Genomic DNA, 25712 nt, shown 5'->3' with positions numbered 1-25712 from the left:
TAACTTGATGTTCTGTCCATGACCCTTAATATTACATCTACCATTTAGCACCTTTCTTGCTGTTTTTTTAAGTGTATTTTTGTTTAATTTTAACTTATATTTCAATAAAAACTATTTTTAAATTTTTCTATTTTGTCACTTCCTTTTTTGAACATGTACACATGCTCAAGGTTGTTGTTCATATTATACTGAAGTGCAGTTCCATTTAGGACTAAATGTTGAAAAAAACTCAGTATTTGTAAGCCAAGATTAGGAGTGTGAAAAAAATGAAGTGGTGCCCATGTTTCTATTATACTTTTCATTTGATTGTTCTCAATATTTTCTTTTAGGCCATGTGGGACAATCACCCTTAGGCCACGTGCACAAGTTGAGTATTTAGAGGGTTTTTTAGCTCAGTATTTGTAATCTAAAACCATGACCACTGAGGAAGGATTCTCCGGTCGTGATGGTTAGCATACCCCAAACTTAACCTAAAATAACACACCGACTGCATGCGACTTGGTTAAACAAATTGTCCACAGCAGCCTTTATTACCTATTATTAACATACTAACACAAGGGGGCGCCGTCCAACGGGCGACCCCAAACACACAATAATAGGTAACACATAATATACGGTACATGAAACCCTATGTAGGCCCGGTCCAGAAACCACTTCCTACACCAATATCCCTGGCCGCAACACTCCGACCCAGAGATGAGGTATTAATCACCCCACGGATTAACACCCCCCAAACTTTGCAGAACCCCGTGCCTTCAATTTCCCGGAACCCGGAGACACCATACCAAGACAGTGCCTCTCAGTCCAGCTACCAATCCCTTACAACCGCTTCTGGACCAGACCTACCCTCGCCACAGGACAGGACACGTGACACCTTACGTGGCCTGGACCCGCCGTACACCCAAGGCTTGCTCCACACCATCACGCAAACCCAGGACCCATAAATCGGCACCAATATCATTAAGGTGAACCCCATCACTCCTCCTAAACTGCCACTTCGGCGACTCCAGGTCCACATGCCTCACCACAACACCGCTGTTTCTCCGCATCAAACGCGCAACCACCCTGTTCCCTTGTGCCCGGGCACGATTAAGCTTCTCAACCGACCGAGCCCCCCTTCACCATAATCTGGCAACAATATCCGACCACACCACTATCAAACCCGAATACCTGGTCCATAAACGCAAGAGGTCCATCTTAATGTCCCTGATCAGATCGCGCGACGCCCGTGAACCCAGGTCATTCCCCCCCATGTGTAAAACTAGCACGCTCGGAGGTCTGTCCATCCTGCAATAATATTAGAACTCCGGCACAACCCTGCTCCATTCCATGCCACGCACTCCGATCCACTTGACCGACGCCAGCGATCTGTCCACACCCAACTGCCGACCATTCGGGCGAGCGTCGGCCCCCCCAGAAAACGAAAGAGTGCCCCAGAATCCAGATCAGACACACTCCTACAATAAAAAAAAACAACTTTAATAAACAAAACACCACCATTCCAAATTGCACCAAGGAACAACAACCCAACAGCAGAACAAAAACTCTACCAGAGCCCTCAACGAGATAACACCTGTGGGCGCACATAACCACGAAAACGAGAGGACTCCCACCGACCAATCAGTCTCACCATGTCATCTCCAAGGCCCCAACGAGAAGCAGCCTCCGTAGCTGCCCCGATCCTGAAGGAATGGGACCCGTAATCCTCTGGGCGCTCCCCCGCCCAGCGCAAACAACTCCTCAGTACTGCTACAAACTGGTAACGAGACAACCAAGCCCCATCCTCGTGACGTAGCAGCGGGCCCGGAAGACCACCCCGCAGTCCACAAAACTTATTCGCCACCTGCACCGGGCACAACTCATCCCCTTGCACAGCATACAACACTACCAACCTGCCTCGACCCATCTGGTCAGTTTTGGACCGCCGAAGCCGACACTCCACTCTCTGTCCCACTACTGACACATCCTCAGATAGCAAACTGCCCCCACTAACCCTAGGCGGGCTCACCAATTCCCCTATCTGAAAAGCCCCGAAAAAGGCTAACACAAAATCAGTTTCAAACAGCACCGTCTCATACGCTGAGACACAAGTAACCCGCAAACCATCCACCAAATCGCCGTAACAAGTCCAATGAAATGGGACGCCTAGCGTCCCGCACCTTCACCCCTTCCCAAAAACCTTTCAAAGCCTGCCGCACACGGAAATCCCGTGAAACGTCCTGCTCACCCCTAACCTTTAACCAAAAGGCCACGGCCGCCACCCTAAGTGCCACTGCCAATGCCGACTTCCCGTCCCTAAAATCCTCACTCACCAATGCCAAGAGCGCCACTAAATAATCCACTCGCCCGTTACCAAACATCGCTCCCAGCACTGCCTGCCACTCAACCCACACTTTAGCATAACGGCACCAAGTCACCTCGGTCACCGAATTCCTAATCAAACCTGCAATCACTGCCTCACCAGGCTCCACAAGGCTTCTGGACACACCGCTCCAATCTCGTCCGCCCCCGGCATTAACTCCCGAAACCTGTGGAACTGAAAATGAGATAAAGTGTCAGCCACCCCGTTATCCACATCCGGCATATGCTTCGCAACCACATGAATATTCCACAGTAAACACTTGAGCACCAAATGCCGCAGATATGCCACTACCGGTCCCGACTTCGCTGACAAGCTGTTTATTGCATGCACGACCGCCTGATTATCGCAATGAAAGCACACTTTACGCCCCGAAAATTACGACCCCCACAACTCCACCGCCACCACGATTGGAAACAACTCCAACAGGGCCAGATTTTTTTACCAGGCCACCCTGCCGCAATTCCTCAGGCCACCTCCCAACACACCAATGTCCTTGAAAAATGGCGCCGAAACCTGCCGACCTGCCGCATCCCTGTACAGTTCCAGTGCACCATTGGGCACCACCTTCTTCAACCACAAAGCTCAGCCGTTAAAATGCCGCAAAAAGACATGCCAAACCAACAAATCTTCCTTGATTTCCAGCGTGACCCGCACAAAATGCCCCGGAGACCACACACCTGCCGTAGCTGTCGCCAACCTCCTGGCGAAAACACACCCCATTGGCATAATCCTGCATGCAAAATTCAGCTTCCCGTGCAAAGACTGTACCACCTTAAGCCGCACTTTTTTCACCACCAACATCGCCGCAACCGCGCTCCGCAAATCCACAATCTTGTCCTCCGGCAACCTACATTCCATGGACAGAGTCGATTTCAATCCCCAGGAACCGCATAACCTGCGCCAGCCACTCCGTTTTTTCCTGCGCCAAAGGGATCCCAAAACGATCCGCCACCCCCTGCAAGGCGAACAACAAACCAGCGCAAACCATGGAACCCGCTGGACCAACACACAAAGTCATCCAAATAGTGGATAATGGATGACAAGCCAGACACATCCCGCACCACCCACTCAAAAGGAACTAAACGCCTCAAAATACGAACAAGAAATTGAGCAACCCATAGGCAAACAACGATAGACATAAAACTTCCCACCCCACCAGCAACCCAGAAGGTGATGACTCTTCGGATGCACCGGCAATAAACGAAACGCTGATTCTACATCCGCCTTTGTCATCAATGCCACGTCCTGCCGCCCATACCAAGTCCAGCGCTTTGTCAAAACGAGACGTAATACACCGCCGACAATTCCGGCACAATGCCATCATTCACAGACGAACCCTCCGGAAATGAGAGATGATGAATGAGCCGAAATTTGTTTGGCTCCTTCTTTGGCACCACCCCCAGCCGGGACAACACCAGATTACTGCACGGCGAGCTCTCAAATGGGCCCCCCCATCCTGCTCAGCTCAACCTCTTTACAAAACTTCTCACCCACAACCAGAGGGTGGTCCCTCGCTGACCGTAAATTACGACAAACCGGAGGCAATGCCTCAACTGCCGACGGAATCTGAAAACCGTACAAATAACCAAACCGCAAAAGCGACGCCGCTGCCCCGTCCGGATACCTATTTAAAAACGGCGCCATCGCCTCTATTTTCACCAGCGTCCTCCCTTTTACCAGACCCGTCCTCAGCCTTGCCTCTCCCTTTCTTAAAACATTTGGACAAACTATGTCCCCCCCCGCAGCCGGAGCACTCATGCTTGAACCTACACACTGCACCAAATTTGCACTGGCCTTCGTTAAATTGCCAGCACAATCCCTTTTTCTGGATACCCGAGGGCCCGGCTCCCGTTCCCCCGGCACCGCCACGAAGGGGCTGGTTTGGGGCCGCCATTAAAACGCATCCATAAGGAAATGTCCTTATGGTCCCACCGCATGCCGGGCCGCAACGCCTTCCGCTGCCTAAACTGTTCATCATACTGCAGCCATGCCAAGCCCTTGTACGTGCGATACGCCTCCCCGATCGCATCCATATAGCCGAACAGAGCCGAGCAGTGCTCCGGCTCCTTTTCCCCTATCACGCTAGCCAAAATTGCGAACGCCTGCAACCAATTGGAAAAGGAACGAGGAATGAGCCTATAACGGCGTTTTTCTTCCTTCTCCTTTTCCTTCTTGGAATCGATCGGCTTCACCTTGTCTAGATTAAATTTTTCCAGGGGTAGTAAAGCAAAATATCTCCACATACTCCCCCTTTCCAAATTTTTTCCCTCACCTCTTTTTTGAGGTGCGCCCCTAGCGGTCCCTCAAAGCACACATACACCTCGCTCTTAGCCCTGTCATCCAGCCGCACCACCTCATCCTCCTTTTCCTTCTCCTTTTCTCCTGCTTTGTCGCCCACGGGCTCCACTAACTGCACCCGCCCCCACCGGCGCTTTCTCGCTGCTGGCCGACCCCGTCCAGGCTGCCGCCGGCGCTCGCGCTAAACCCTGCAAAAGCCCCAGCAACTAAGCAAAGCTGACCCCTCTGGCGCTGCCGTGCCCGCAGCCGCCTCCCCAACACCACCACCCCATGCCGCAAGCAATGCCAAATCCACGGCTAGCTCACCCGACCGTGACGCAGAGATGGAAATCGGTACTGCGACGTCGTCTGCCATCTGCTCCTCTGATTCGTCCCCCGACCTGAGGGCCCAGTCTTCTTCCTCACTGTAGCCATCCTCCACCGTCCTGGCTCCAGAGGACGCAGCCGATGCATCCCCTCCACCACAGCCGCCCTCCTGGGCCGCCGCGTGGGCACTGGCAGCGGGTGTCCTCTGCTTTCTGTGCGGCGACAGCCCACAAAACCGTCCTGTCCCCTGGGCCGCCGCCGACTGAGTCCTCTTCCTGGAGGAGCCTCTCCCCGAGCTCAGGGGGCTCCCCACCGTCGTTTCCTGCCCTCCAGGGCCTCCGACCGGGACCTCCCGCTGGGTCCTCCCCCGGCCGAGGGAGACCGCGGCCGCCGGGCGCAGTGCTGCTGACCTGAGGGACCTGGCAGTCACCTCAGGGCTCCCGCCGTCCCTCCTGCTCTCCGCAGCCTCACAGGTATCCGGGTGGCGCCTGCCTACACCGGTCCCCCTGCTGGCTACCTGTGCCCCGCCCCCCACCGTCCTCAGGGGGTACTGCTGGCCTCCGTCATCAGCCAGGCACGCTCCTGCGGAAAAGCAGCCGCCGGGACGTGCCCCACCGCTGGGGGCCCGGCGTCCAGAGCAGGCCCCAAGCTGGACACGCCCCCTCTCCGAGCCTCCCTTCCTTGCTGGGCACGCCCCGGATCCCGGGCTGCCGCTGGCCTGCAAAATCGAGCCCGAGGCCTGGGACCAGAAGTAGGCCCCAGGCCGGGCCCACCACATCCAGGCCACCGCTGGCCTCAGTTCGTCGCTGGGCTCGCTCCCGGCCGGGAGATGCCGCTGGGCTCCGTACGCCAGCCCGAGGCCCAAGACTGGAAGAAGGCCACGCCCCTTTCTCGGCCGCCGCGGCCTCGCCGGAGATTCCTCACGGCGGACGCAGGGAGCTGCCGCTGCCCGCCCCGCCGCGGAGGGTCCCGAGGGGGGCTCTCACTGGGCCTCCTCGCTCCCCCCGCGCCCAGAGAGTACCTGACAGGGGGCCTGGAACGCCACCCACGGCAGCCCTGAAGTGAGACTGCACTGCCTGGGCCCCGTGCACCGCCGTCGCTGCTCGGATCATCCGATCCAGATCTTGGAGGTCCGCCATGGTCCCCGCTGCTGGCTACTCTGTCCTGGGTCCGGTCAGAATCTGTCGCCGTCCGGAGTCAAAAGGAGGTAAGACCCCCCCCTCTCCCCTACAGGGACCCTTTTCCACCAATCCCCTAAATTTTCCCATAATGCCCTTATTTAAAACTTTATTAACCCCCTCACTCCCTCCCTTCCCTCTGTTCATGTCGCCCCTCCCCCCTATGGGGTCCATGGCTTTCTGGAGTGGGAAAAAATACAGGAGTCGTGACATGTTTCTATTGTACTTCATCATTTCCGTGTGTGATGACGGGCGTCGTTACGCCCCTGGTCACCATTTCTGCATTTTTTTCCCCATTCCTGGTTTTGGGCTTATAAAAATACCGAGGCAAAGAACTCACTAAATACTCAATGTGTGCACATGGCCTAAGGGAATTGTTATCAATACTTTCTTTTACTCCATGTGCACATGTTCAGTGTTTGGTGAGCTTTTTACCTTAGGATTTGTAGCCAAAACCAGGAGTGGAACAATCAGAGGAAAAGTCTAATAGAAACATGGCATCACTTCTGTATTTATCTCCCATTCCTGGTTTAAGCTTACAAATACTGAGGTGAAAACTCAAATACTCAATGTAAATCAGAAAGATCCGTGGAGCCTCTGTTAGAAGCCTCGACATGGAAAAATAGCCAGATATCCCTCCGGGAAAGACCTAGTCTTGCTGGTCTACTATGTATTGCTCCCACCTGGCCAGAATCCTACTCAACACTGATGGGCAATACCCCCGAAACAGCTGTCTGGATGAATACCTGGCCTTGGAATTTCCCTTGTCATATCTTTAAACTCATCAAGAGTTGGATATTGACTAAAAGGGCCACTTAATATGGTGGTCTCCTAAAAAGAGCCACTCCTTGGCTAGGTCCTTCCCGGAGGGATATCTGGCTATTTTTCCATCTCGAGTCTCCTAACAGAGGCTCCACGGATCTTTTTGATTTACATTCTTCCCAAGGGACAATGCACCTAGGATTTAACAGTGTTGAGCGCCTTCGTTGGCTGCCGGCAGTGTTTTCTCTGGCTGGTCTCCCCGAGATCAGTGATTTTTTTTGTCTTGCAAATACTCACTGTGTGCATTGCCGGAGAACTTACCTGAAAAACACTCAGAAGAATGAACATACGCACAGCATGTAGTCTTAGTTTTTGAAGGTTTTTTTTAGTTTTAGTTTTTCAGCATAGAATTAAGTATGTTCAGGCTTTAACCATTTCAGATTTTTAAAATTTTTTAAAAAATCCAAAGCGGTCCAAAAAAAAAAAAGTGAATCATTCTTCAGTCAGAAAACACTCTGTGCTTCATAATACAAGTCAATGGGAAATCCCAAATATCCAAAACATTTTGTGGATTGTTTTTGTTTAAAAAAATTAAAATAAAATACAATACACTAGTGGTTTCTTTAAAAAAAAAAAAAAAAAAAGTTTTTTAAAATGGAGTGAAAAATAAAACCCAAAGATGACAAAAAAATATATGATGTCACAAAAACCATAGGAAAGCCCTCCAAACTTGGTGGGCTGGACTGAGATTAAGTGCACGGTTCCACTTGCGTTTTGCGCGGATGAGTGCAATCCGATAAAACATTGGATTGCTCTCACTCTAGTGTAAAACTATGGGGCAGTGTCCATCTGTGATTGATTTCTCATGCCATGTTGGCATGAGAAATCGATCGCAGCACGTTGCATTTGGCAGAGAGTCTCGCCTCACATGCACCCATACAAGTCTATGGGAGCACGTGAAACATCGCACTGCACTCACATGTCATCCGAGTGCAATGCGATGTATGCAGAGACAGGCCGTGGAGTAAGTGCTCCCTCCCTCTTTTCCCAGCTGTGATCCGATCGCAAGATCATATCACAGTCGCATGACTCTCAGCTGACGCTCACAACAGAGGGTCATTGGCATACGGCTTCCGATGCTCTCACATCGGAAACTATGCACAAGTGAAACTTTACCTTAACAGGCATTGTGTGACCAGTCTGCTGACTTGCTGAATGTATTAATATGATAATTATAATAATTTTTATTTATATAAGGCCAACATATTCCATAGCGCTTTACAATTCAGAAGGGACATGTACAGACAACATGAGACATACACAATGTGTATTGTATAGCACAGAGCATCTTTGCAGCAAAAAAACACCAGAATCATGGTCAGCTTACAGTACTTTTTAATCACTTGGAATCCTTGAAGATCACAAGCACAAATATTCTCTAATATCCATTTCACATTTAAAGTTGTAAATACTCAGACACTTTGGATAGTGGTGACAGCGGACTGTTGGGACCAAGATTATAAAAAAAAACAAATTCTGGGAAGGTAAACTCTCTTACTAGAGAAAAACTAATAAAACACTAACATGATCAGAATTTTCAATGACAATGGGGGGAAATGGGGGTGCGTCTTATAATCCAAATTTAGCTTAATGGGAAAGACAGGGATGGGGGTTGCAGCTGAAGAACAGTAGGGGGAGAGACAAAAAAAACCCCAAAAAAAAAACACTGAAACGGATGGAAACCGCATTCCAATAGCATGGGAGCAGCATTGGGAAGATGCCTTAATGCATGGAATCTTGGATTGCGAGCATAATTTTTGTCCGGAAGTGTGCTTGTAAGGACATAGTCACACTTGCGAGTGCCTCGAGCGTAACTCGCACGAGTTTTGCATCGCATCACCCGGCACAGACACACACGCACAGGAGAGGGTCGGCTGCTAAGAGAGGCCGCCGGAGAGCATCAAGCCATGCCAGATGATGGCGATGCGAGTCACAAGTGGGACTGAGCCTAATCCAAATTATTCATATAACAAAGCAAATTTTCCCATAAGATATAATTGAAACAGACTAATCACTCCACAGCCCAAAAATATTTCCAGTATTAGTAATATAGAATTCCATACAGTATACAGTACAGCCAGAGTGATCTGTACACACAGCCTGTGCCTGCCCCACACGTATCGCAGATGTACAGGAAGTTCATCAGTTAAGTTGGTTTAGTAGCGGCATACCATGTACGGAGCATGGCAAACATGTAAAGGCTGGAACCCCAGAGTGAGGAAAAGACTACGATTGAGGGCTTATGAGCATGCGCTGGAAGCGGAAAGTATTACTAGTACCGTACTGTATCTGTGCAGGAAGGCAGGTACTGTACTGTAGAGGGGTGGGGAGGGCTCACGTGATGCTCATATTGTAAAATCTTGCTCGTTTACAGAGTTACTATTTTTAAAAAATGTTAGCTTGTCTTCCAAAACACTCAAACTAGTGTTGAGCGAGTAGTTAACTATTCGTACTCTCAATGCTGTTAGCCAGTACTGTCCGCTGCTCGCATATTCGTTACGAGTAGTGGGCACAATGGAAGTCAATGGGTAATATTTACTAAGTAACGAGTAACCCGAAAGCTGTACTAATTGTTACTCGCACGAAAAGTATGGCTTTCAGGTTACTCGCTACTTAGCGAGTATTTCCCATTGACTTTCATTGCACCCGCTTCTCAGAACGAATGCCACATGAAAGGCACTAACCGTGCAGTTGTACAATATGCAATGTACTTGCAATAGCAGTTTAACACTGCCTATATGCCTGCTCTAATTTTCCCGAGCTTTGCGTCCCTGGGTCTCATAAGACTCGCTGACTCATTGCAACCAGCCAATCACATTAAGATCAGTAGCCAACATGGCTATGTCATTAACTTGTATTGCACGCAATCCCCCATGTTGATTGGCTGTATAATAGCCACAAAACATGCTGGGTGTGGACTCCAGCATGGTGCTCGAATACCCGCGATACGCAATCGAGTATCTAGCAGCGGCGAGCACGCTCACTTATTACTAGTATTAATCTAGTTTGTGAGGCCAAAATAAACTACCCATGTGTTAGATGACCTCACTATTAGGTGATACCTAATACCTGTACCAACTGTTTAGCTGTACCAACCTCAAATCTGGCAAAGAATATATTTCTTATCAAGACACCTTCAAAACCTTGAGGAACCTATGAGAAAAATTTACTGATTTTGATCAGTTTATTACCAAAAAGATTTGTAAACAATAATCACAGAGTCCGCCAGAGGAGGAGCAATTCTTTGTACCAGCAAGCTCTCATCTGGCTATATGGAGTCCCCAAGCAACAAGCTGGGAATTAGAGAAGGATCACCCTTAGGCCAGGTTCACGCAATGAAATTTTCGGTCCACAAAAACATTGGCTCGCGCTAAGGTAGTACAGATGTCTGATTTTTTCCTCAAACCAAGTGGTTCCAAAAAACAAAAACAAAAAAAAAAAAAAAAAATAATGAAATGTGCAATATATGTCTCAGTAAACTGTATTGCACTTGGACATTCAAGTCTATAATAACTATATATAATACACATAAATTTAAAAAAAAAAAAAAAAAAAAATCAGACCGCACATTGCTGACATCAAATTACAGACTGAATTGAGAAATTTTATTTTTTCATTCTTATCCACATGTGACAAAAAGAATCCCACTCTGATCAAACCTGGATTAGAGTCATAATTGGACCATTTTTCTCGAATGAAAAAAAAGGTACGGCTGTATGACCCCAGCTTCATGGGGAAAAATACTCACAGAACACACTGACATACATACATACATACATACATACATACATACATACACAGGGGAGACTGGCCCACCAGGAGGTCGGGAGAACCCCCGGTGGGCCCCTGCTATTGATGACCACGCCCCCTAGGCCCCGCCCCCCTGGGAAACTATGGATATGTGTGAGAGGCCCTCCCGGTCGGTAATTTCACTAATCATATCGGCACATTGCCGATATGATTAGTCACAATCCCATTCCCTCTGCAGCGGCAAGCAGGGAGAGCGATCTCCCTGCTGTCGCTGTCAGTGCCAGCACACAGCAAACCCGGTCAAACGCCGGGGCCCTGAACTGCCGGGGGGGGGGCCCACTCGCGGTGGCAGGAGTGGCGCACCGCTACTCAGGGGGGCCCGGTGGCCGCGCTGTCACTGCCCCCCCCCCCCGCCGAGGATCGTGATTTCAATTATATCGGCATCCCAGGTGCCGATACAATTGAGAGCAATGATGAGAGAGTGAGCGGCGCGCTCCCTCTCTTATCATTCTCCCCGCTGTAACTGTCAGTGCTCTGACAGCTCTGCAGCAGAGCGCGGTGACGTCATCACTGCGCGCCTGCTGAAAGGTCAGAGTGAGTGACAGCAATGGACGCGCCGAGGAGATCGGATCAGCGGGGGAACGAGGAGAAGTGAGTATTAATCACTGTATGCTGCATGAGGGTGCCTACTGCTATCCAGCTCTGCGCTGTGCTGTATACAGGCTGTGCTATTTTATATAGCACAGCCTGTATATAGCACTGGGCAGAGCCAGATAGCAATAGGCAGCCTCATGTAGCATACAGCTTGTATATAGCCTATATACAAGCTGTATGCTACATGAGGGTGCCTATTGCTATCTGGCTCTGCACTGTGCTATATATAGGCTGTGCTATATACAAGCTGTATGCTACATGAGGGTGCCTATTGCTATCTGGCTCTGCACTGTGCTATATACAGGCTGTGCTATATACAAGCTGTATGCTACATGAGGGTGCCTAATGCTACTGGCTCTGCACTGTGCTATATACAGGCTGTGCTATATACAAGCTGTATGCTACATGAGGGTGCCTAATGCTACTGGCTCTGCACTGTGCTATATACAGGCTGTGCTATATACAAGCTGTATGCTACATGAGGGTGCCTATTGTTATCTGGCTCTGCACTGTGCTATATACAGGCTGTGCTACATACAAGCTGTATACTACATGAGGATACCTAATGCTATTGGCTCTGCACAGTGCTATATAGGGGTGTGAAGCCCCACGGGTGTTGTATCGGTGCATACCTTCAGGGACTCCACGTAGCTGGTTCTTGTCACAGGTAGGAGATCTTCTTGTCGTGACGCCACTCTCAGTATTGCGGCCAGTAGGGACCGCCACTGCAGGTTGAGGGTCGCCTGGGGCTGATGGTATGTGCAGTTAGTTGGAATAGCCTCCTGAGAGTGAGGCAAGCCCCAGGGCCCGATGTAGATGCGTAGTACTACAAGTCGCAGAATGACTCACACAGGCAGAACTGTCTTTCAAGGGCTTTACTCACATTTGATGGCAGGGTGAGTAGTCCGGGCGTAGCTGGGATGAACCAGATGGGAACCAGGTATCCTTCAGGCTGACTTTATGAGGGTGACTACTGACTCGCCTTCCTTAGCCCTTGGTGGTTTGGGGTGACCCCGACTTTGAGTCCCTATGGGGGTCACCCAGGGAAGATGCTGCAGCCTCTCTCCCCCTTTTGGTTGCCGTTTGCTTGTTCCCCGGACCAGGCCACTCCAGCTGCTTGCCTCCTGTGACCTATGGGCCCTCACTGCGGTTACGTGGCTGCGGCTTTTGTGGTGTTGTGGTGTGGGCTTTGAGAGCCCCACACCGGCAGGTTTAGCAGAAGAAAGCTGGATCTATCTTCGCTTCGGGATCTGCCGCCCGGTTGGGCCTGGTGCTCTCTAGCAGTCTCCTTACTTCCCACTCCGTGCTTTCTCTCTAGCTGAAGCTGGCTTTCAGGTAGCACTCCTAGTTGACCGTTCTCCCCCGTCAGTAGCCACTGCGCGGGCGCTGTTAGACAGCAACAGCCCCACAGGTCTGCTCCTCACTGAGCCCTACGGAGTTCTCTGCTCTAACTGACTCACTGCTCCTCCTCTCCTGTTCTTGCCTACGCCACCTAGCAACCAGACTCTCCACCACACCCCTTGAGAGGAGATGGAGGCTTTTGGCCCCCTCCACTATTCCAGTGAAGGTCAAGGCTTTTCCCCCTCCTGGAATCCCCAGGGGTCCTCTCATGGGTAAATGTGTGAGACCTGATCACTATGCGCCTGTGTTCCACACCCCTGTCAGCCTTCTGGATTACCTGTATTGTACTGTCCCCAGCATGGGTGCAGTACTTAGTGGTGCCTGACCAGGTCAGGGGCGCCACATTCCCCCTTAGTTATCACCAGCACGTCCTCGGGCTGCAAGACAACATTTTAAAATGCATAAAACATTAAAACATGTAAAACATTTTTAAAAGCACCAGGTACCATACATCACCACCCTCCACCCACAAGTCCGTTAACCCACCCAAAACCCTTTCACGTTGGCCGCGGCTTCAGCCACTTCTGGCAGGATGTAGAGGCGGCTTACATGGGCTGGTGGTTTCAGGGTATACCTGGCCTGGTGGATCCGCGCCTTCAGCCTCTTCTGGCAGGATGCAGAGGCGGCCTCCACAGTTGGTGCTGACCAGGTACCCTCTTTGTGGTGGTGAGCCAAGGCCCCATAAACAGGCGTGCTCTCTGGTTGCAGGTGAGCCAAGGCCCTATATACGGACGGGCTCCTCCTGGTTGCAGACGAGCCAAGCCCCTAAACAGGCTGACTCTGGTGGTGGTGGTGCCCTCTGGTGTAACTATTTACACTGCGAGAGTTTGTGGCTATAGCCAGTTCATAGCCTTAAGGTTTATGGTTTTCTCACAATAGTTTTTGTGGGCACATGCTTAAACGTTGCAAAACGAAACTTTTCAAAACTTTAACTTCTGTACTTCTTTCTTTACTTTACTTTACTTTACTCTACTCCTCTTTACCAGGGCTTGAGCCTGTATGGCGGTGGCACCTGCTGCTTTCCTGCTCTTTATCGTCGTCTGAGGTCGTTTCATCTGTAGGTTCCTTGTCTTTTCTTTCTTGATCTTCATCTGTGTCTTTATCTCTGTCTTTTCTTTCTTGTAGCATGGGGTGGCTGTAAGGTTTGCTGGAGCATAGTGCTACGTCAAGCGCGTACAGTCCTCTTTCGCCTTCATGCATAGTGAATTGTACTGAATCCCCCATCTTTAGGTTTCTGCCAGGGTGTCCTCTAGGCAGATGAGCGCTGACGTCTCTCCGATTGACAAATATCCCTTCTTTGATACCAGGGGCTACAATAAAGCCATATCCGCTTTTCAAGTTAAAGTCCTCTACTACTCCTCTGCAAAGGGGTCCTCTGACCTGGGCTCTGGACCTTCTCAGTAACCTTTTCTCCTGTAGGTCTCTGGCTGCAACTTCCCTCTGCTCTGGAGATTGTGGTGCAGGGGACAACGTTGTTCTATTGCGACGCCTTGTCTTGCGGGCTGGGTTCTGCTGGGCTGTTACCTCAATGCCTGCAGGGCCCCAGGTGAGGTTTCTGGGCTGATCTTCATCTGCAGACGGTGTCAAGTCCTCCTCATCCCAACGGGAATAGGGTAACATCTCCGGCTCGGAGTATTGCTCCACTGCCGGTGGCTCCGGAGTCAGCTCCTCAGCTTCCTGGCCTCCTCTCCCCCTTAGTGCTTCTGAGCACTCTGGTTGTGGTAGCGCTGGAGATGAGTGGTCCTCAGCTGGTCTGGGCGGTGGACTCTCTGGCGCGGCTGCAGGGGTTGCCTGAATCTCCTTGGGGGTATGCGGAGGGAGCAGATACCGATCCACCATCTCTTGTGGGAACTGGGCCTCTAGGTCAGCCTTCAGCTTCCAGTATTCGGGGTCCTCTCCTATCAGGGTCTTCCTAGCAGGGACCTCTCTGGACTGGGGAGCGGTGTCTGCTCTGGCCTTGCAGGCCGGGGTAAACGATGAGGTAATCTCTTCTTGGCGGGCCGCGCCTGGCATGGCGGCGGCCTGGTCTTGGCGGGCCGCGCCCTGGATGGCGGCGGCCTGGTCTTGGCGGGCTGCGCCCTGGATGGCGGCGGCCTGGTCTTGGCGGGCCGCGCCTGGCATGGCGGCGGCCTGGTCTTGGCGGGCCGCGCCCTGGATGGCGGCGGCCTGGTCTTGGCGGGCTGCGCCCTGGATGGCGGCGGCCTGGATCTGTGTCGCTGTTGCAGGGGGCTCTGTGCAGGCTGGGCTGGACGTCGCTGCAGCAGTCTGGGCTTGGCGGGCCGCGCCTGGCGTGGCTGCGGCCTGGTTCAGCACCTCACTTGCGGCGCGGACGAGCGTTGCTGCGGCGGTGGGGTCTTGGCGGGCCGGGCCTAGCAGGGCGGCGGCCTGGGTCAGCGTTACGCCTGCAGCGCGGATGAGGGTCGCGGTGGCAGCCGGTTCTTTGCGGGCCGGACTGGGCGTTGCTGCAGGGACCGGGTCTTGGTGGGCCGAGCAGGGCATCGCTGCGGCCGCTGGGGCTTGGAAGGCCGCACCTGGCGTGGCTGCGGCCTGCTTCAGCGTCGCCGCACCGGACGCCTCTTCGGGGACCGCGGGCGTGGCAGCAGGGGTCGGGGCACTTGCGCTGGCCGGGGCATCACTCGACTCACCCACCGGTTGCAGCATCGGGGTCTGCGTCATCGCCGTCCTGTCTGGCACTCGGCGCGCGGCTCTCCTTTCATAGGCCCGAACCGCCGCGGTCATCTCCAGCATTTCCATTCGTTCTTCCCGGATCTGCTCCACAACCCGGTTCTCCAGTCGGTCGCAGAACTGGGCCAGCTCCCGATACCACCAGGCAGCGGAGCCCGGTTCTGGATTTCTGCGGTCAGACGCCATTTCTTCTGCGCCCTCTTCTGCACGACTCTCCAGCTGTGGACTCGCCGTTGCCTCTGATAGCAAGCTGCTCAATTTCTGCTCTGCCTCTTTCAGCAGCTCCTCTCCCAGCAGCAGGCTTGTGGCTCTCTTTCCTTCCCGCCGTCTCCGGACGCTTCCACTCTCATAGCTGGCAAGGTCAGAACTCTGCAGGGGATCTCTGGGTAGCCACACCTCTTCGTGGGCGGTAACTTCTTCCAGCGCGGGCTGCTGTTGTTTTTCAGCGCGCTTTTCATGGTGGCAATATGGCGGCGCTTCCAATTTTTCAAGCGGACCGCCCAGGCACATGGTCACCTGTCTGAACAGGTCTAGTCCTTATCCTGTTCGTGACGCCAGATGTGAAGCCCCACGGGTGTTGTATCGGTGCATACCTTCAGGGACTCCACGTAGCTGGTTCTTGTCACAGGTAGGAGATCTTCTTGTCGTGACGCCACTCTCAGTATTGCGGCCAGTAGGGACCGCCACTGCAGGTTGAGGGTCGCCTGGGGCTGATGGTATGTGCAGTTAGTTGGAATAGCCTCCTGAGAGTGAGGCAAGCCCCAGGGCCCGATGTAGATGCGTAGTACTACAAGTCGCAGAATGACTCACACAGGCAGAACTGTCTTTCAAGGGCTTTACTCACATTTGATGGCAGGGTGAGTAGTCCGGGCGTAGCTGGGATGAACCAGATGGGAACCAGGTATCCTTCAGGCTGACTTTATGAGGGTGACTACTGACTCGCCTTCCTTAGCCCTTGGTGGTTTGGGGTGACCCCGACTTTGAGTCCCTATGGGGGTCACCCAGGGAAGATGCTGCAGCCTCTCTCCCCCTTTTGGTTGCCGTTTGCTTGTTCCCCGGACCAGGCCACTCCAGCTGCTTGCCTCCTGTGACCTATGGGCCCTCACTGCGGTTACGTGGCTGCGGCTTTTGTGGTGTTGTGGTGTGGGCTTTGAGAGCCCCACACCGGCAGGTTTAGCAGAAGAAAGCTGGATCTATCTTCGCTTCGGGATCTGCCGCCCGGTTGGGCCTGGTGCTCTCTAGCAGTCTCCTTACTTCCCACTCCGTGCTTTCTCTCTAGCTGAAGCTGGCTTTCAGGTAGCACTCCTAGTTGACCGTTCTCCCCCGTCAGTAGCCACTGCGCGGGCGCTGTTAGACAGCAACAGCCCCACAGGTCTGCTCCTCACTGAGCCCTACGGAGTTCTCTGCTCTAACTGACTCACTGCTCCTCCTCTCCTGTTCTTGCCTACGCCACCTAGCAACCAGACTCTCCACCACACCCCTTGAGAGGAGATGGAGGCTTTTGGCCCCCTCCACTATTCCAGTGAAGGTCAAGGCTTTTCCCCCTCCTGGAATCCCCAGGGGTCCTCTCATGGGTAAATGTGTGAGACCTGATCACTATGCGCCTGTGTTCCACACCCCTGTCAGCCTTCTGGATTACCTGTATTGTACTGTCCCCAGCATGGGTGCAGTACTCAGTGGTGCCTGACCAGGTCAGGGGCGCCACAGGGGCTCTGCACTACATGAGGGTGCTTAATGCTATCTGGCTCTGCACTGCGGTATATAGGGGCTATATACTACATGAAGGTGCCTAATGCTATCTGGCTCTGCACTGTGGTATATGGGGGCTGTATACTACATGAGGGTGCCTAATGCTATCTGGGTCTGTATTGTGCTATATGTGGGCTGTATACTATATGAAGGTGCCTAATGATATATGGGTATGCATTGTGCTATATGGGGGCTGCTTAATGTTATATGGGGGCTGCGTAGTGCATATGGGGGCTACATAATACTACATGGAGGACAATGGGGGCTTCATAACACAATATGGGGGCTGCATACTACTATACCCCCAGAGCTGTATGTCCCCTCCACCCAGGTGCTGTTTACCCCCCAGAGCTGTATGTCCCCTCCACCCAGGTGCTGTTTACCCCCCAGAGCTGTATGTTCCCTCCACCCAGGTGCTGTATACCCCCTTAGAGCTGTATGTCCCCCCCACCTCAGAGTCACTACCCTCCTCTAGAGCTGTATGCTCCCCATTGCTGTATACTCCCTTCATCAGTAATATGTATGCCCCCAGTAATGTGTATGTCCCCAGCCTTTCTTGTGATGTATATACAGCAGTGTTAGTGTGCTCTATGTGCGGCCATGTCTGTTAGACAAGCCGGGAGGTGAATGAGGTTGATGCCGGCTTCCCAATATTAGAAATATACAGGATAAATATATAAAAATAATATAAAAATAATGTGTGTGTGCATGTATGATGTGTATCTATGCATGTCAGTGTATATGACTGTGTCTAGATTTATGTCTATTTATGTGTTTTTGTGAATTTCTCTTTAAATAAGTATGTGTACGTATGCCTGTATGTGTATGTATCTGTGCATGTCTATGTGTGGATGGGGCCCACTGAGACTATTTCGCCCAGGGCCCACAAAAACCTGGAGCCGGCCCTGCCTGCACCAACCGCGCCGGTATTCAGATGTATGCGTGTCTTTCAGGCGCGCATACATTTGTACAGTGCAGCCGGTGACAGGAGGCAGAGCAGCGCTGCTCAGCCCCACACCGCGTAGTACCGTCATCATCGGAGCTGCAGAGGAGCGCGCCTCAGTCCTGCACCGACTTCATCATCACCGGGCCGCAGCTGCAGGGATGAAGAGGAGGACGCGCAGGCACAGGTAAGCGCTCCAGAGGAGCCGAAGATGTACTTTTATATGAGCGGCTGCAGGTGGGGGAGGAGCAGTGTTATTTTACAAGTGGCATTAAGAAGCGGTGGGGGACTTTATGGAGCATATTATGGGTCAGTGTGGGAAACACTATATAGGGCAGTGGGGGGGGGGGGACACTATATAGGGCAGTGGGGGGGGGACACTATATAGGGCAGTGGGGGGGGGACACTATATAGGGCAGTGGGGGGGGGACACTATATAGGGCAGTGGGGGGGGGACACTATATAGGGCAGTGGGGGGGGGACACTATATAGGGCAGTGGGGGGGGGGGACACTATATAGGGCAGTGGGGGGGGACGACACTATATAGGGCAGTGGGGGGGGACGACACTATATAGGGCAGTGGGGGGGGACACTATATAGGGCAGTGGGGGGGGACACTATATAGGGCAGTGGGGGGGGGACACTATATAGGGCAGTGGGGGGGGACACTATATAGGGCAGTGGGGGGGACACTATATAGGGCAGTGGGGGGGGACACTATATAGGGCAGTGGGGGGGGACACTATATAGGGCAGTGGGGGGGACACTATATAGGGCAGTGGGGGGGACACTATATAGGGCAGTGGGGGGGGACACTATATAGGGCAGTGGGGGGACACTATATAGGGCAGTGGGGGACATTATGAAGGAAATTGGGGCATTATAGGTCAGTGGGGGACGTTATGAAAGAAATTGGGACATTATAGGGCAATGGGGGAAATTATGAGGCATCAAAGATTGCAAATTTTTGGGGGACATTATGGAAAGGTGCACTTTGTGGGGCTATTTTGGAGAGGAGCAGTGTGGGGGGATATTTAGTGCAGGAAGCAATTAAGAACCCCTTCTGATTCTACTTGTTTCCCCAGACATTAAATAAAAGGGGCCAGGATGAGGGACATAATTACTATATGGGGCCAGAATAAAGGGACATACATTATTAGTTTATGGTGGCACTTGGGGCATAATTACTGTAGGGGCAAATTAGGGGACATTATTACTGATGAAATATAGGTTAATTTTGAGGATACTGACTCCAATGGAGGAACAAGAGTCTGAAGTGGTGTAGAAATTGGGGAAATAGTGAGGAATGTGCTCTGGGAGTGATTGACTATAGGTGACTTATTTTCTGCAGAGTCGCGTCATGCAGGAAGAAGTGATGGCGGTCAGCACCGGATGAAGAGAAAAAGCGAAGATGAATAAAGTCAGCTAGAGACGTCACTGGTAAGTCAGTGTGTTACATGAACACACACACTCTACTGTACACTGTATACAGAGCTCCTGTGTATAATGTCACTGGTGAGCACTGTATTACCTATACACTATATACAGAGCTCCTGTGTATAATGGCACTGATGGTAATATTAGTGTTATTAGTGTTGTAGTTTTTATTCACGATAATTATTATAGTATTAGATGTCCTTGTGTGGTAGTAATATGTCGTCTGGTCATGTTGTACTGATATGTGTCTCGTGTGTGGTATTATTTGGTCATTATGTGGTGTGGTAATAGTGTCACGGTATTTCTCCCTTGTATGTGGTTGTATTCGGTCACTATGTGGTCTGATTATGGTGTGGCGGTATTACTTTCTTGTATGTAGTTATAGTCGGTCATTATGTGGTGTGGTTATAGTGTTACGGTATTTCTCCCTTGTATGTGGTAATATTCGGTTACTGTGTGGTCTAATTATGATGTGGTGGTATTACTCTCTAGTATGTGGTTGCTTTTGATCACTATGTGTTGGTAGTATGTTATCTGGTCATAGTGTCGCGGTATTTCTCCCTTGTATGTGGCTGTATATGGTCACTGTTTGGTGGTAATATGTGGTCTGGTCACAGTGTGGCGGTATTTCTCACTAGTATGTGGCTGTATTTGGTCACTGGTGGTAATATGTTGTCTGATCACTGTGTGGCGGTATTTATCCCTTGTATGGGTTGTATTTGGTCACTATGTGGTGGTCATATGTTGTCTGGTCACGTGTGGCGGTATTTCCCCCTTGTATATGGTATTATTGATTTTGGTATAGTGGATTGTGTTGTGTATGGAGGTCACTTTTTCTCTCTATAAGGGGGAGATCATTTCCAGTAGAAATTAAATACTTAAACATTTAACCCCTCCCTGCCCTGTGACTATTACACTGCAGTAAATATGCTCTTACAGAGGTTCTCCAGTGAAAACAAGTAATCACCTTTACTAAGGCCACGTGCAAACACTGAGTATTCAGTGCGTTTTTTTACCTCAGTATTAGAAGCCTAAACCAGGAGCGCTAAAATCAGAGAAAAAGTGTAATAGAAACATGGGCACCACTTCTGTATTTATCACCCACTCCTGGATCTGGCTACAAATACTGATGTAAGACACTGACCAAATACTGAACGTGTGAACGTGGCCTAAGGATAAGTGATCATTTATTCATCAGTGGGGTCTGATTGCTTGGACCTGCACCGATCGTGCAACTTTTATCCCCATTACACTGGAGCTCGTGTCCGACTCAACCCCTGATCCATTCATTCCCTCAGTGGCTGCGAGCGCTGCACTTGTTATTATTTGGCAGCTCCACAGATGATGAATAGAGCTGCGGTCACACATCCCACCCCACAGAGGATGAATGGAGCTGCGGTCACACATCCCACCTGCCGCCGCAAAAAGTTCCCCAATCTTCCGATCAGTGCGGTTTCCACTGGTCTGGTTCCACCGATCAATAAGTTATCACCAACCTAACCTGTGGATCGGCGATAACTTGTTTTCACCAAAGACCCCATTACTGCAAACTACTATTAATTGTACATCCCAGTTATGGTGCACAATATAGATGTGCAGGAGCCGCCTGTGTATACAGTCAAAGCAGCACAATAATGGGGATAACACTAATGGGTGTTTATATTTATCTGTAGGGTGGGCCCCTGGAGTCAATTCCCCTGGTGGGCCCCAGACATCCCAGTCCGCCCCTGTACATACATACATACATATATATTATATATATAAAAAAATAAGAAATTATTTGTAAAAGGGCTGTACCAAGATTGCAACTTATCACATATCCTTGTGACAGGTGATAACTAGTAGGGGTTTGACCACTGGGCATGGGGAAAAGGCATAGAAGTGTTGAGCCCCTTTTTGAATAAAGTTGTAGTGAAGTGCAGCCCCTGGTTATCAACATCAGCCCTAGAGTAACTGCATGGAGCTGCTATCACATACTGTACTCCATTCCTATGGGGGCTCAAGAGAGGTGTGGGTCCCAACAAGTTAGAGTATGAGGAGTCAAAGTAGCACAAGTAATTGCAGGCAGCATTACACTCATTACTTGATAACTATATAGAGCTAGCTGGCATGATCAATAACACCAGTAGGTATACAGCAGCAACCAATGCTTACTGGATATTTGATAAGGGGAAAATTATTAAACATCTCCTGTACATAGTAGGCAACACAGAATAATTAGTGCTAATGCCCAGTGATCAGTCAATCCTCCCTTGATAAAGCATTAAGTGAAACGCGCGTCGGGTCCTGTGGGGAACCTCCTTACGGGTGAGTTGGGCATTATATAGTCATTTTAGTTGATGTACCAACACTGTTTAGTGCCTAGGATAGTACATTGATTGCTCATTATTAGTAAAATTGATTAAGAGATACTTGCTTAGTCTCATGGAACTCTCCTGACTTGCACTTTGTTCCCAATCTGGGGTATATATTTACTTACTCCTTCTGACCTTAATTTATTGTTTGTAATATGTATTTTTAAAGATGTCCCAATAATTTTTTTTTAATTCTTGGGTTATTTGATCTGGTTGTTCTAGCCACACGTTTGTGTTAACTTGATAAGTATATAGAGCTAACTGGCATGAACAATAACACTGATAGGGAAAAAAAAATATTAAACATCTCCTATACATAGTAGGCAACACAGAATAAATTAGTGCTAATGCTCAGTGATCAGTCAATCCAAGGGCAAGGTACGGTCTGCAAGCGTTTCTCATGATTATATGGCAATCATACTCTGGTTTCACCCAAAAGACTTTTTGGTTAACTAGAAAGGTGAATTTGCACCAGTGAAATAAGCAGACGAGGGTCTTTTTTGCCTTCCTTATGGCTGCAGTCTTCTACAATGGCTGGTATATTTATTTTGCATTGCTTATATAGCGCCATCATATTCCAGAGCGCTTTACAGACATCATCACTGTCCCCAATGGTCTCACAATCACAATCCCCTATCAGCATGTCTGGAGGGTGGGAGGAATCCCACACAAACACAGGGAGAACATACCAACTCCTGGCAGATGTCAGCTCTTCTGTGCCGGGTAATTTAGACCACACTTTCTCTGCTTGTCTTGTAGCCATCGTTTTTAGTGATGTGCCATATCAATTTATCCACTGTGAAACATTACACTGTGTAGTCAACTTTACTGACCTATGAAAATCTGAAAAGGTCAGAACCCTGGAAACAGTGATTGAAACCTAAACCCCAGATACAGGTCTCCGGCCATTCTAGAACTTAATTAGCCCAAACTAATAGCAGCCAAATAATGGACAATGATTATTTTACATTTCCAAACAAAGAACCTCGGATTATTTGGTACATCACGCCGATGTAGGATTTTTTTCATTCATACACCTAGAATTGGTAAAATTACAAAAACTTAGCAATCCTCCCTGCAGTCCCATGTAAAAGCACAAATAACACATCACACAGACAGTTCTTAAAATATCTATCATTGGCATAGCTTTTAGACAAAAGAAAAAACTTAACACTTGATCGTTCAAAGAGAAGGCGCCTTATATCCATTCCACAGCCCAGAGGCTCATTCCCCTGCAGCAGATACGTGTGATAAGACGCTGCCTCACCTCCTTGTGCTGTGCTCGTCTCCTGTGCCTAGGCTGAAGCTGTGCACTCTACTGAATTGTGATTCTCCTCCAGCCATCCACTTTCTGCCTCTTCCTCCTCCCCCACCCCTAGATAGAATCCTCCTCCCTGCCTTTCCTCCTCTGACACAGCCCCTATTGCTGTTTGTACTACAAGACCTTTTAATAAAAAGAGAATATGTAACACTTTAGTAACCATTTCTCTCCTTAGATCAGATACATTGTAAATAAATAAATAATTATGGAAAGCTACAAATGTGGTTACATAACATCGGCGAGTTGAAACATTTCTTTCAAATGATAAGTGAGTGATGCTGGGGACTTGCATGGGGCTGCACGTCAGTCCGGACAGAGCATTTCTGTATCCTCACCTATCCCTTGTAGACTGAGCCTTCACGGGCAGAGTCCTCTATCCTCCTGTACCTGTCTGTGCCTTGTATTGTTTATGATTATTGTACTTGTCCCTATTATGTATACCCCTTTCACATGTAAAGCGCCATGGAATTGATGGCGCTATAATAATAAATAATAATAATAATAATATTACAACACCTACACACAACACACGCCGGAGCAGATTTACCAGTGATGACTGACATGAAGGCGGCTCTGCTTCAATGACATCAATGAGACGTGTCAGAAGTTGGCATCAATCACCGCCTGAGCTAAAACCACTAACGCTGCTATCTATCATCTGATATGTGACAACAGCGTGTCTGGGGATTGTGAAAGAATTGGTGTAGCTTTATGACATCAGAGGAGCGGGGGTCGGTCCAATACCCAGTGCTCCCATTGATCAGCTGTTTTCAGTTCCATTTACAACCAGATGTGAAGAGTCAACAGCAGTGTAGTGTCTGATACAAAAAACTGCAGCTCAGCTCCCATTCAAATCGAGCGGTCGGTTCTGTACTGATCCACAAGAGAATCCTCCCAGGACATATCCCTTTTATCAGGTAGCTTCTGCCCCATTATTATAAATAGGACAGTCACAAAAATGTACCGTATATGTCAAATCTGCACCTGGTGCACTATCTATAGGTGAAATGTACATTTCTTTACAAAGCAGTTTGGTACTATTCATATTTTTTGCCATTCTTTTTGTTTGAAAAATTATTTGGCCATAAGCCCTTAGGCACGGAGTATATGTACAGACCTGAACTCAGTAGCCTTATAGGCTCATACGATGCTGTAGACCAGGAGACCAGTGTCCGGCCAGGAAATCAAGGTCCTTATCCAGTGAATGTACAAGCCTGACTGTGCATGTTATTTTAACAGACAGGAAAATATGTGCCTTGGGGTACGCTCACAAAAGCGTATGACTCGGACGAGTGCAATGCGAGAAAATCTCACATTGCACTAGGAAAAATTTATTCAATGAGGGAGAGCAGATGGTCAGCTTTTTTCTCATCCAAATTCTGGATGAGCGAAAAGTCGCAGGCATGCTGCGATTGTCAGCGAGAGACCCATACAAGTCTATGGGTGCGAGAGAAACATCGGACTGCAATCGGATGACATCCAAGTTCAGTGCAATAATTGCATCAGCTGACAATGGAGGAGATGGGGAGTTTCATCCCTCCCTCTCCTCCACAGCTCCTTCCCCCTCCTCCACAGCTGTGATCTGATCGCACTCGGCTCACTCTGGCAGCACAGGGGGAGCCAAGGGTCATTAACATATTGCATCCGTTGCACTCTCATCGGATGCCATACCATCGTGTGTATCCAGCCTAAATGAAACCATTTCAATGCATATCTCAAAATAATAGGATATATACACTGAGGGTTATTTTCAGCTGCATTCTGCTTGGAAATTGAAAAAGGAGTGAATAAACATTACAAAATAACTAACCTTGCCACATCAATGGCAAACAATTTCTGGTGCACATGTTCCATCTTTTTTAACTACTTTTAATTGCTTTATATTTTTAAAGCCATGAAGCAGCTAAAAGAACTTACTATACCATTCTTCAGCTGGCTTCCTCTTGTAAGTATATAAAGAGAAGGTATGCACACCAGTGACAGTGCAAGGGGAATAAATGTAAAGCAGAAACTGCTGTGTGAATACTGACATGAACAATTCAATAGCTATATGTAAAAATGAAAGTATGAAAATGGAATCTGCATTACTGCCATGAACTTTAAGAATAAGGAGAAGTTTGGCTATTGAATTGATCAATGCAACAGAGCCCCAACACCTCGTCACGGTATTCTCTACGTTGGGGTCCCTAGCTTGTGTGTGTCCTCTCATGCAGTTAAAAAACTTACCGTGTATGGGAAGCCGAGACCCAGGCTATATATGCGTATAATGTGGACTGGCAATAGGTGTGAGTGGGGTCGGGTTCACAAACGAAAGACTACAAATCAATTAAGAAATAACGTCTGGAACACCAATCTAAGTCTGAACTGGGTGCAAAAACCCTAAAAAAACCTTCACTATATAAAGAGAAGGTATGCACACCAGCGACAGTGCAAGGGGAATAAATGTAAAGC

The 25712-nt window shown here is 49.6% G+C and overlaps 1 protein-coding gene across 1 annotated transcript in view; it reads right to left on the bottom strand.

Annotated features, from left to right (window-relative positions):
- Positions 1-23303, bottom strand: part of SERPINE2 (serpin family E member 2) — a 159155-nt gene extending 135852 nt beyond the window's left edge. The window contains exon 1 of the mRNA XM_075338629.1: positions 23208-23303. The gene's annotated coding sequence lies outside the window, so the exon portion shown is untranslated. The remainder of the gene's footprint in view (positions 1-23207) is intronic.
- Positions 23304-25712: the final 2409 nt, after the last annotated feature.

Source organism: Anomaloglossus baeobatrachus, chromosome 3, assembly GCF_048569485.1.
Source record: "Anomaloglossus baeobatrachus isolate aAnoBae1 chromosome 3, aAnoBae1.hap1, whole genome shotgun sequence".
In the NCBI taxonomy this organism is placed as follows: Eukaryota; Metazoa; Chordata; class Amphibia; order Anura; family Aromobatidae; genus Anomaloglossus; species Anomaloglossus baeobatrachus.
This window is presented reverse-complemented; position numbering and strand designations above follow the sequence as displayed.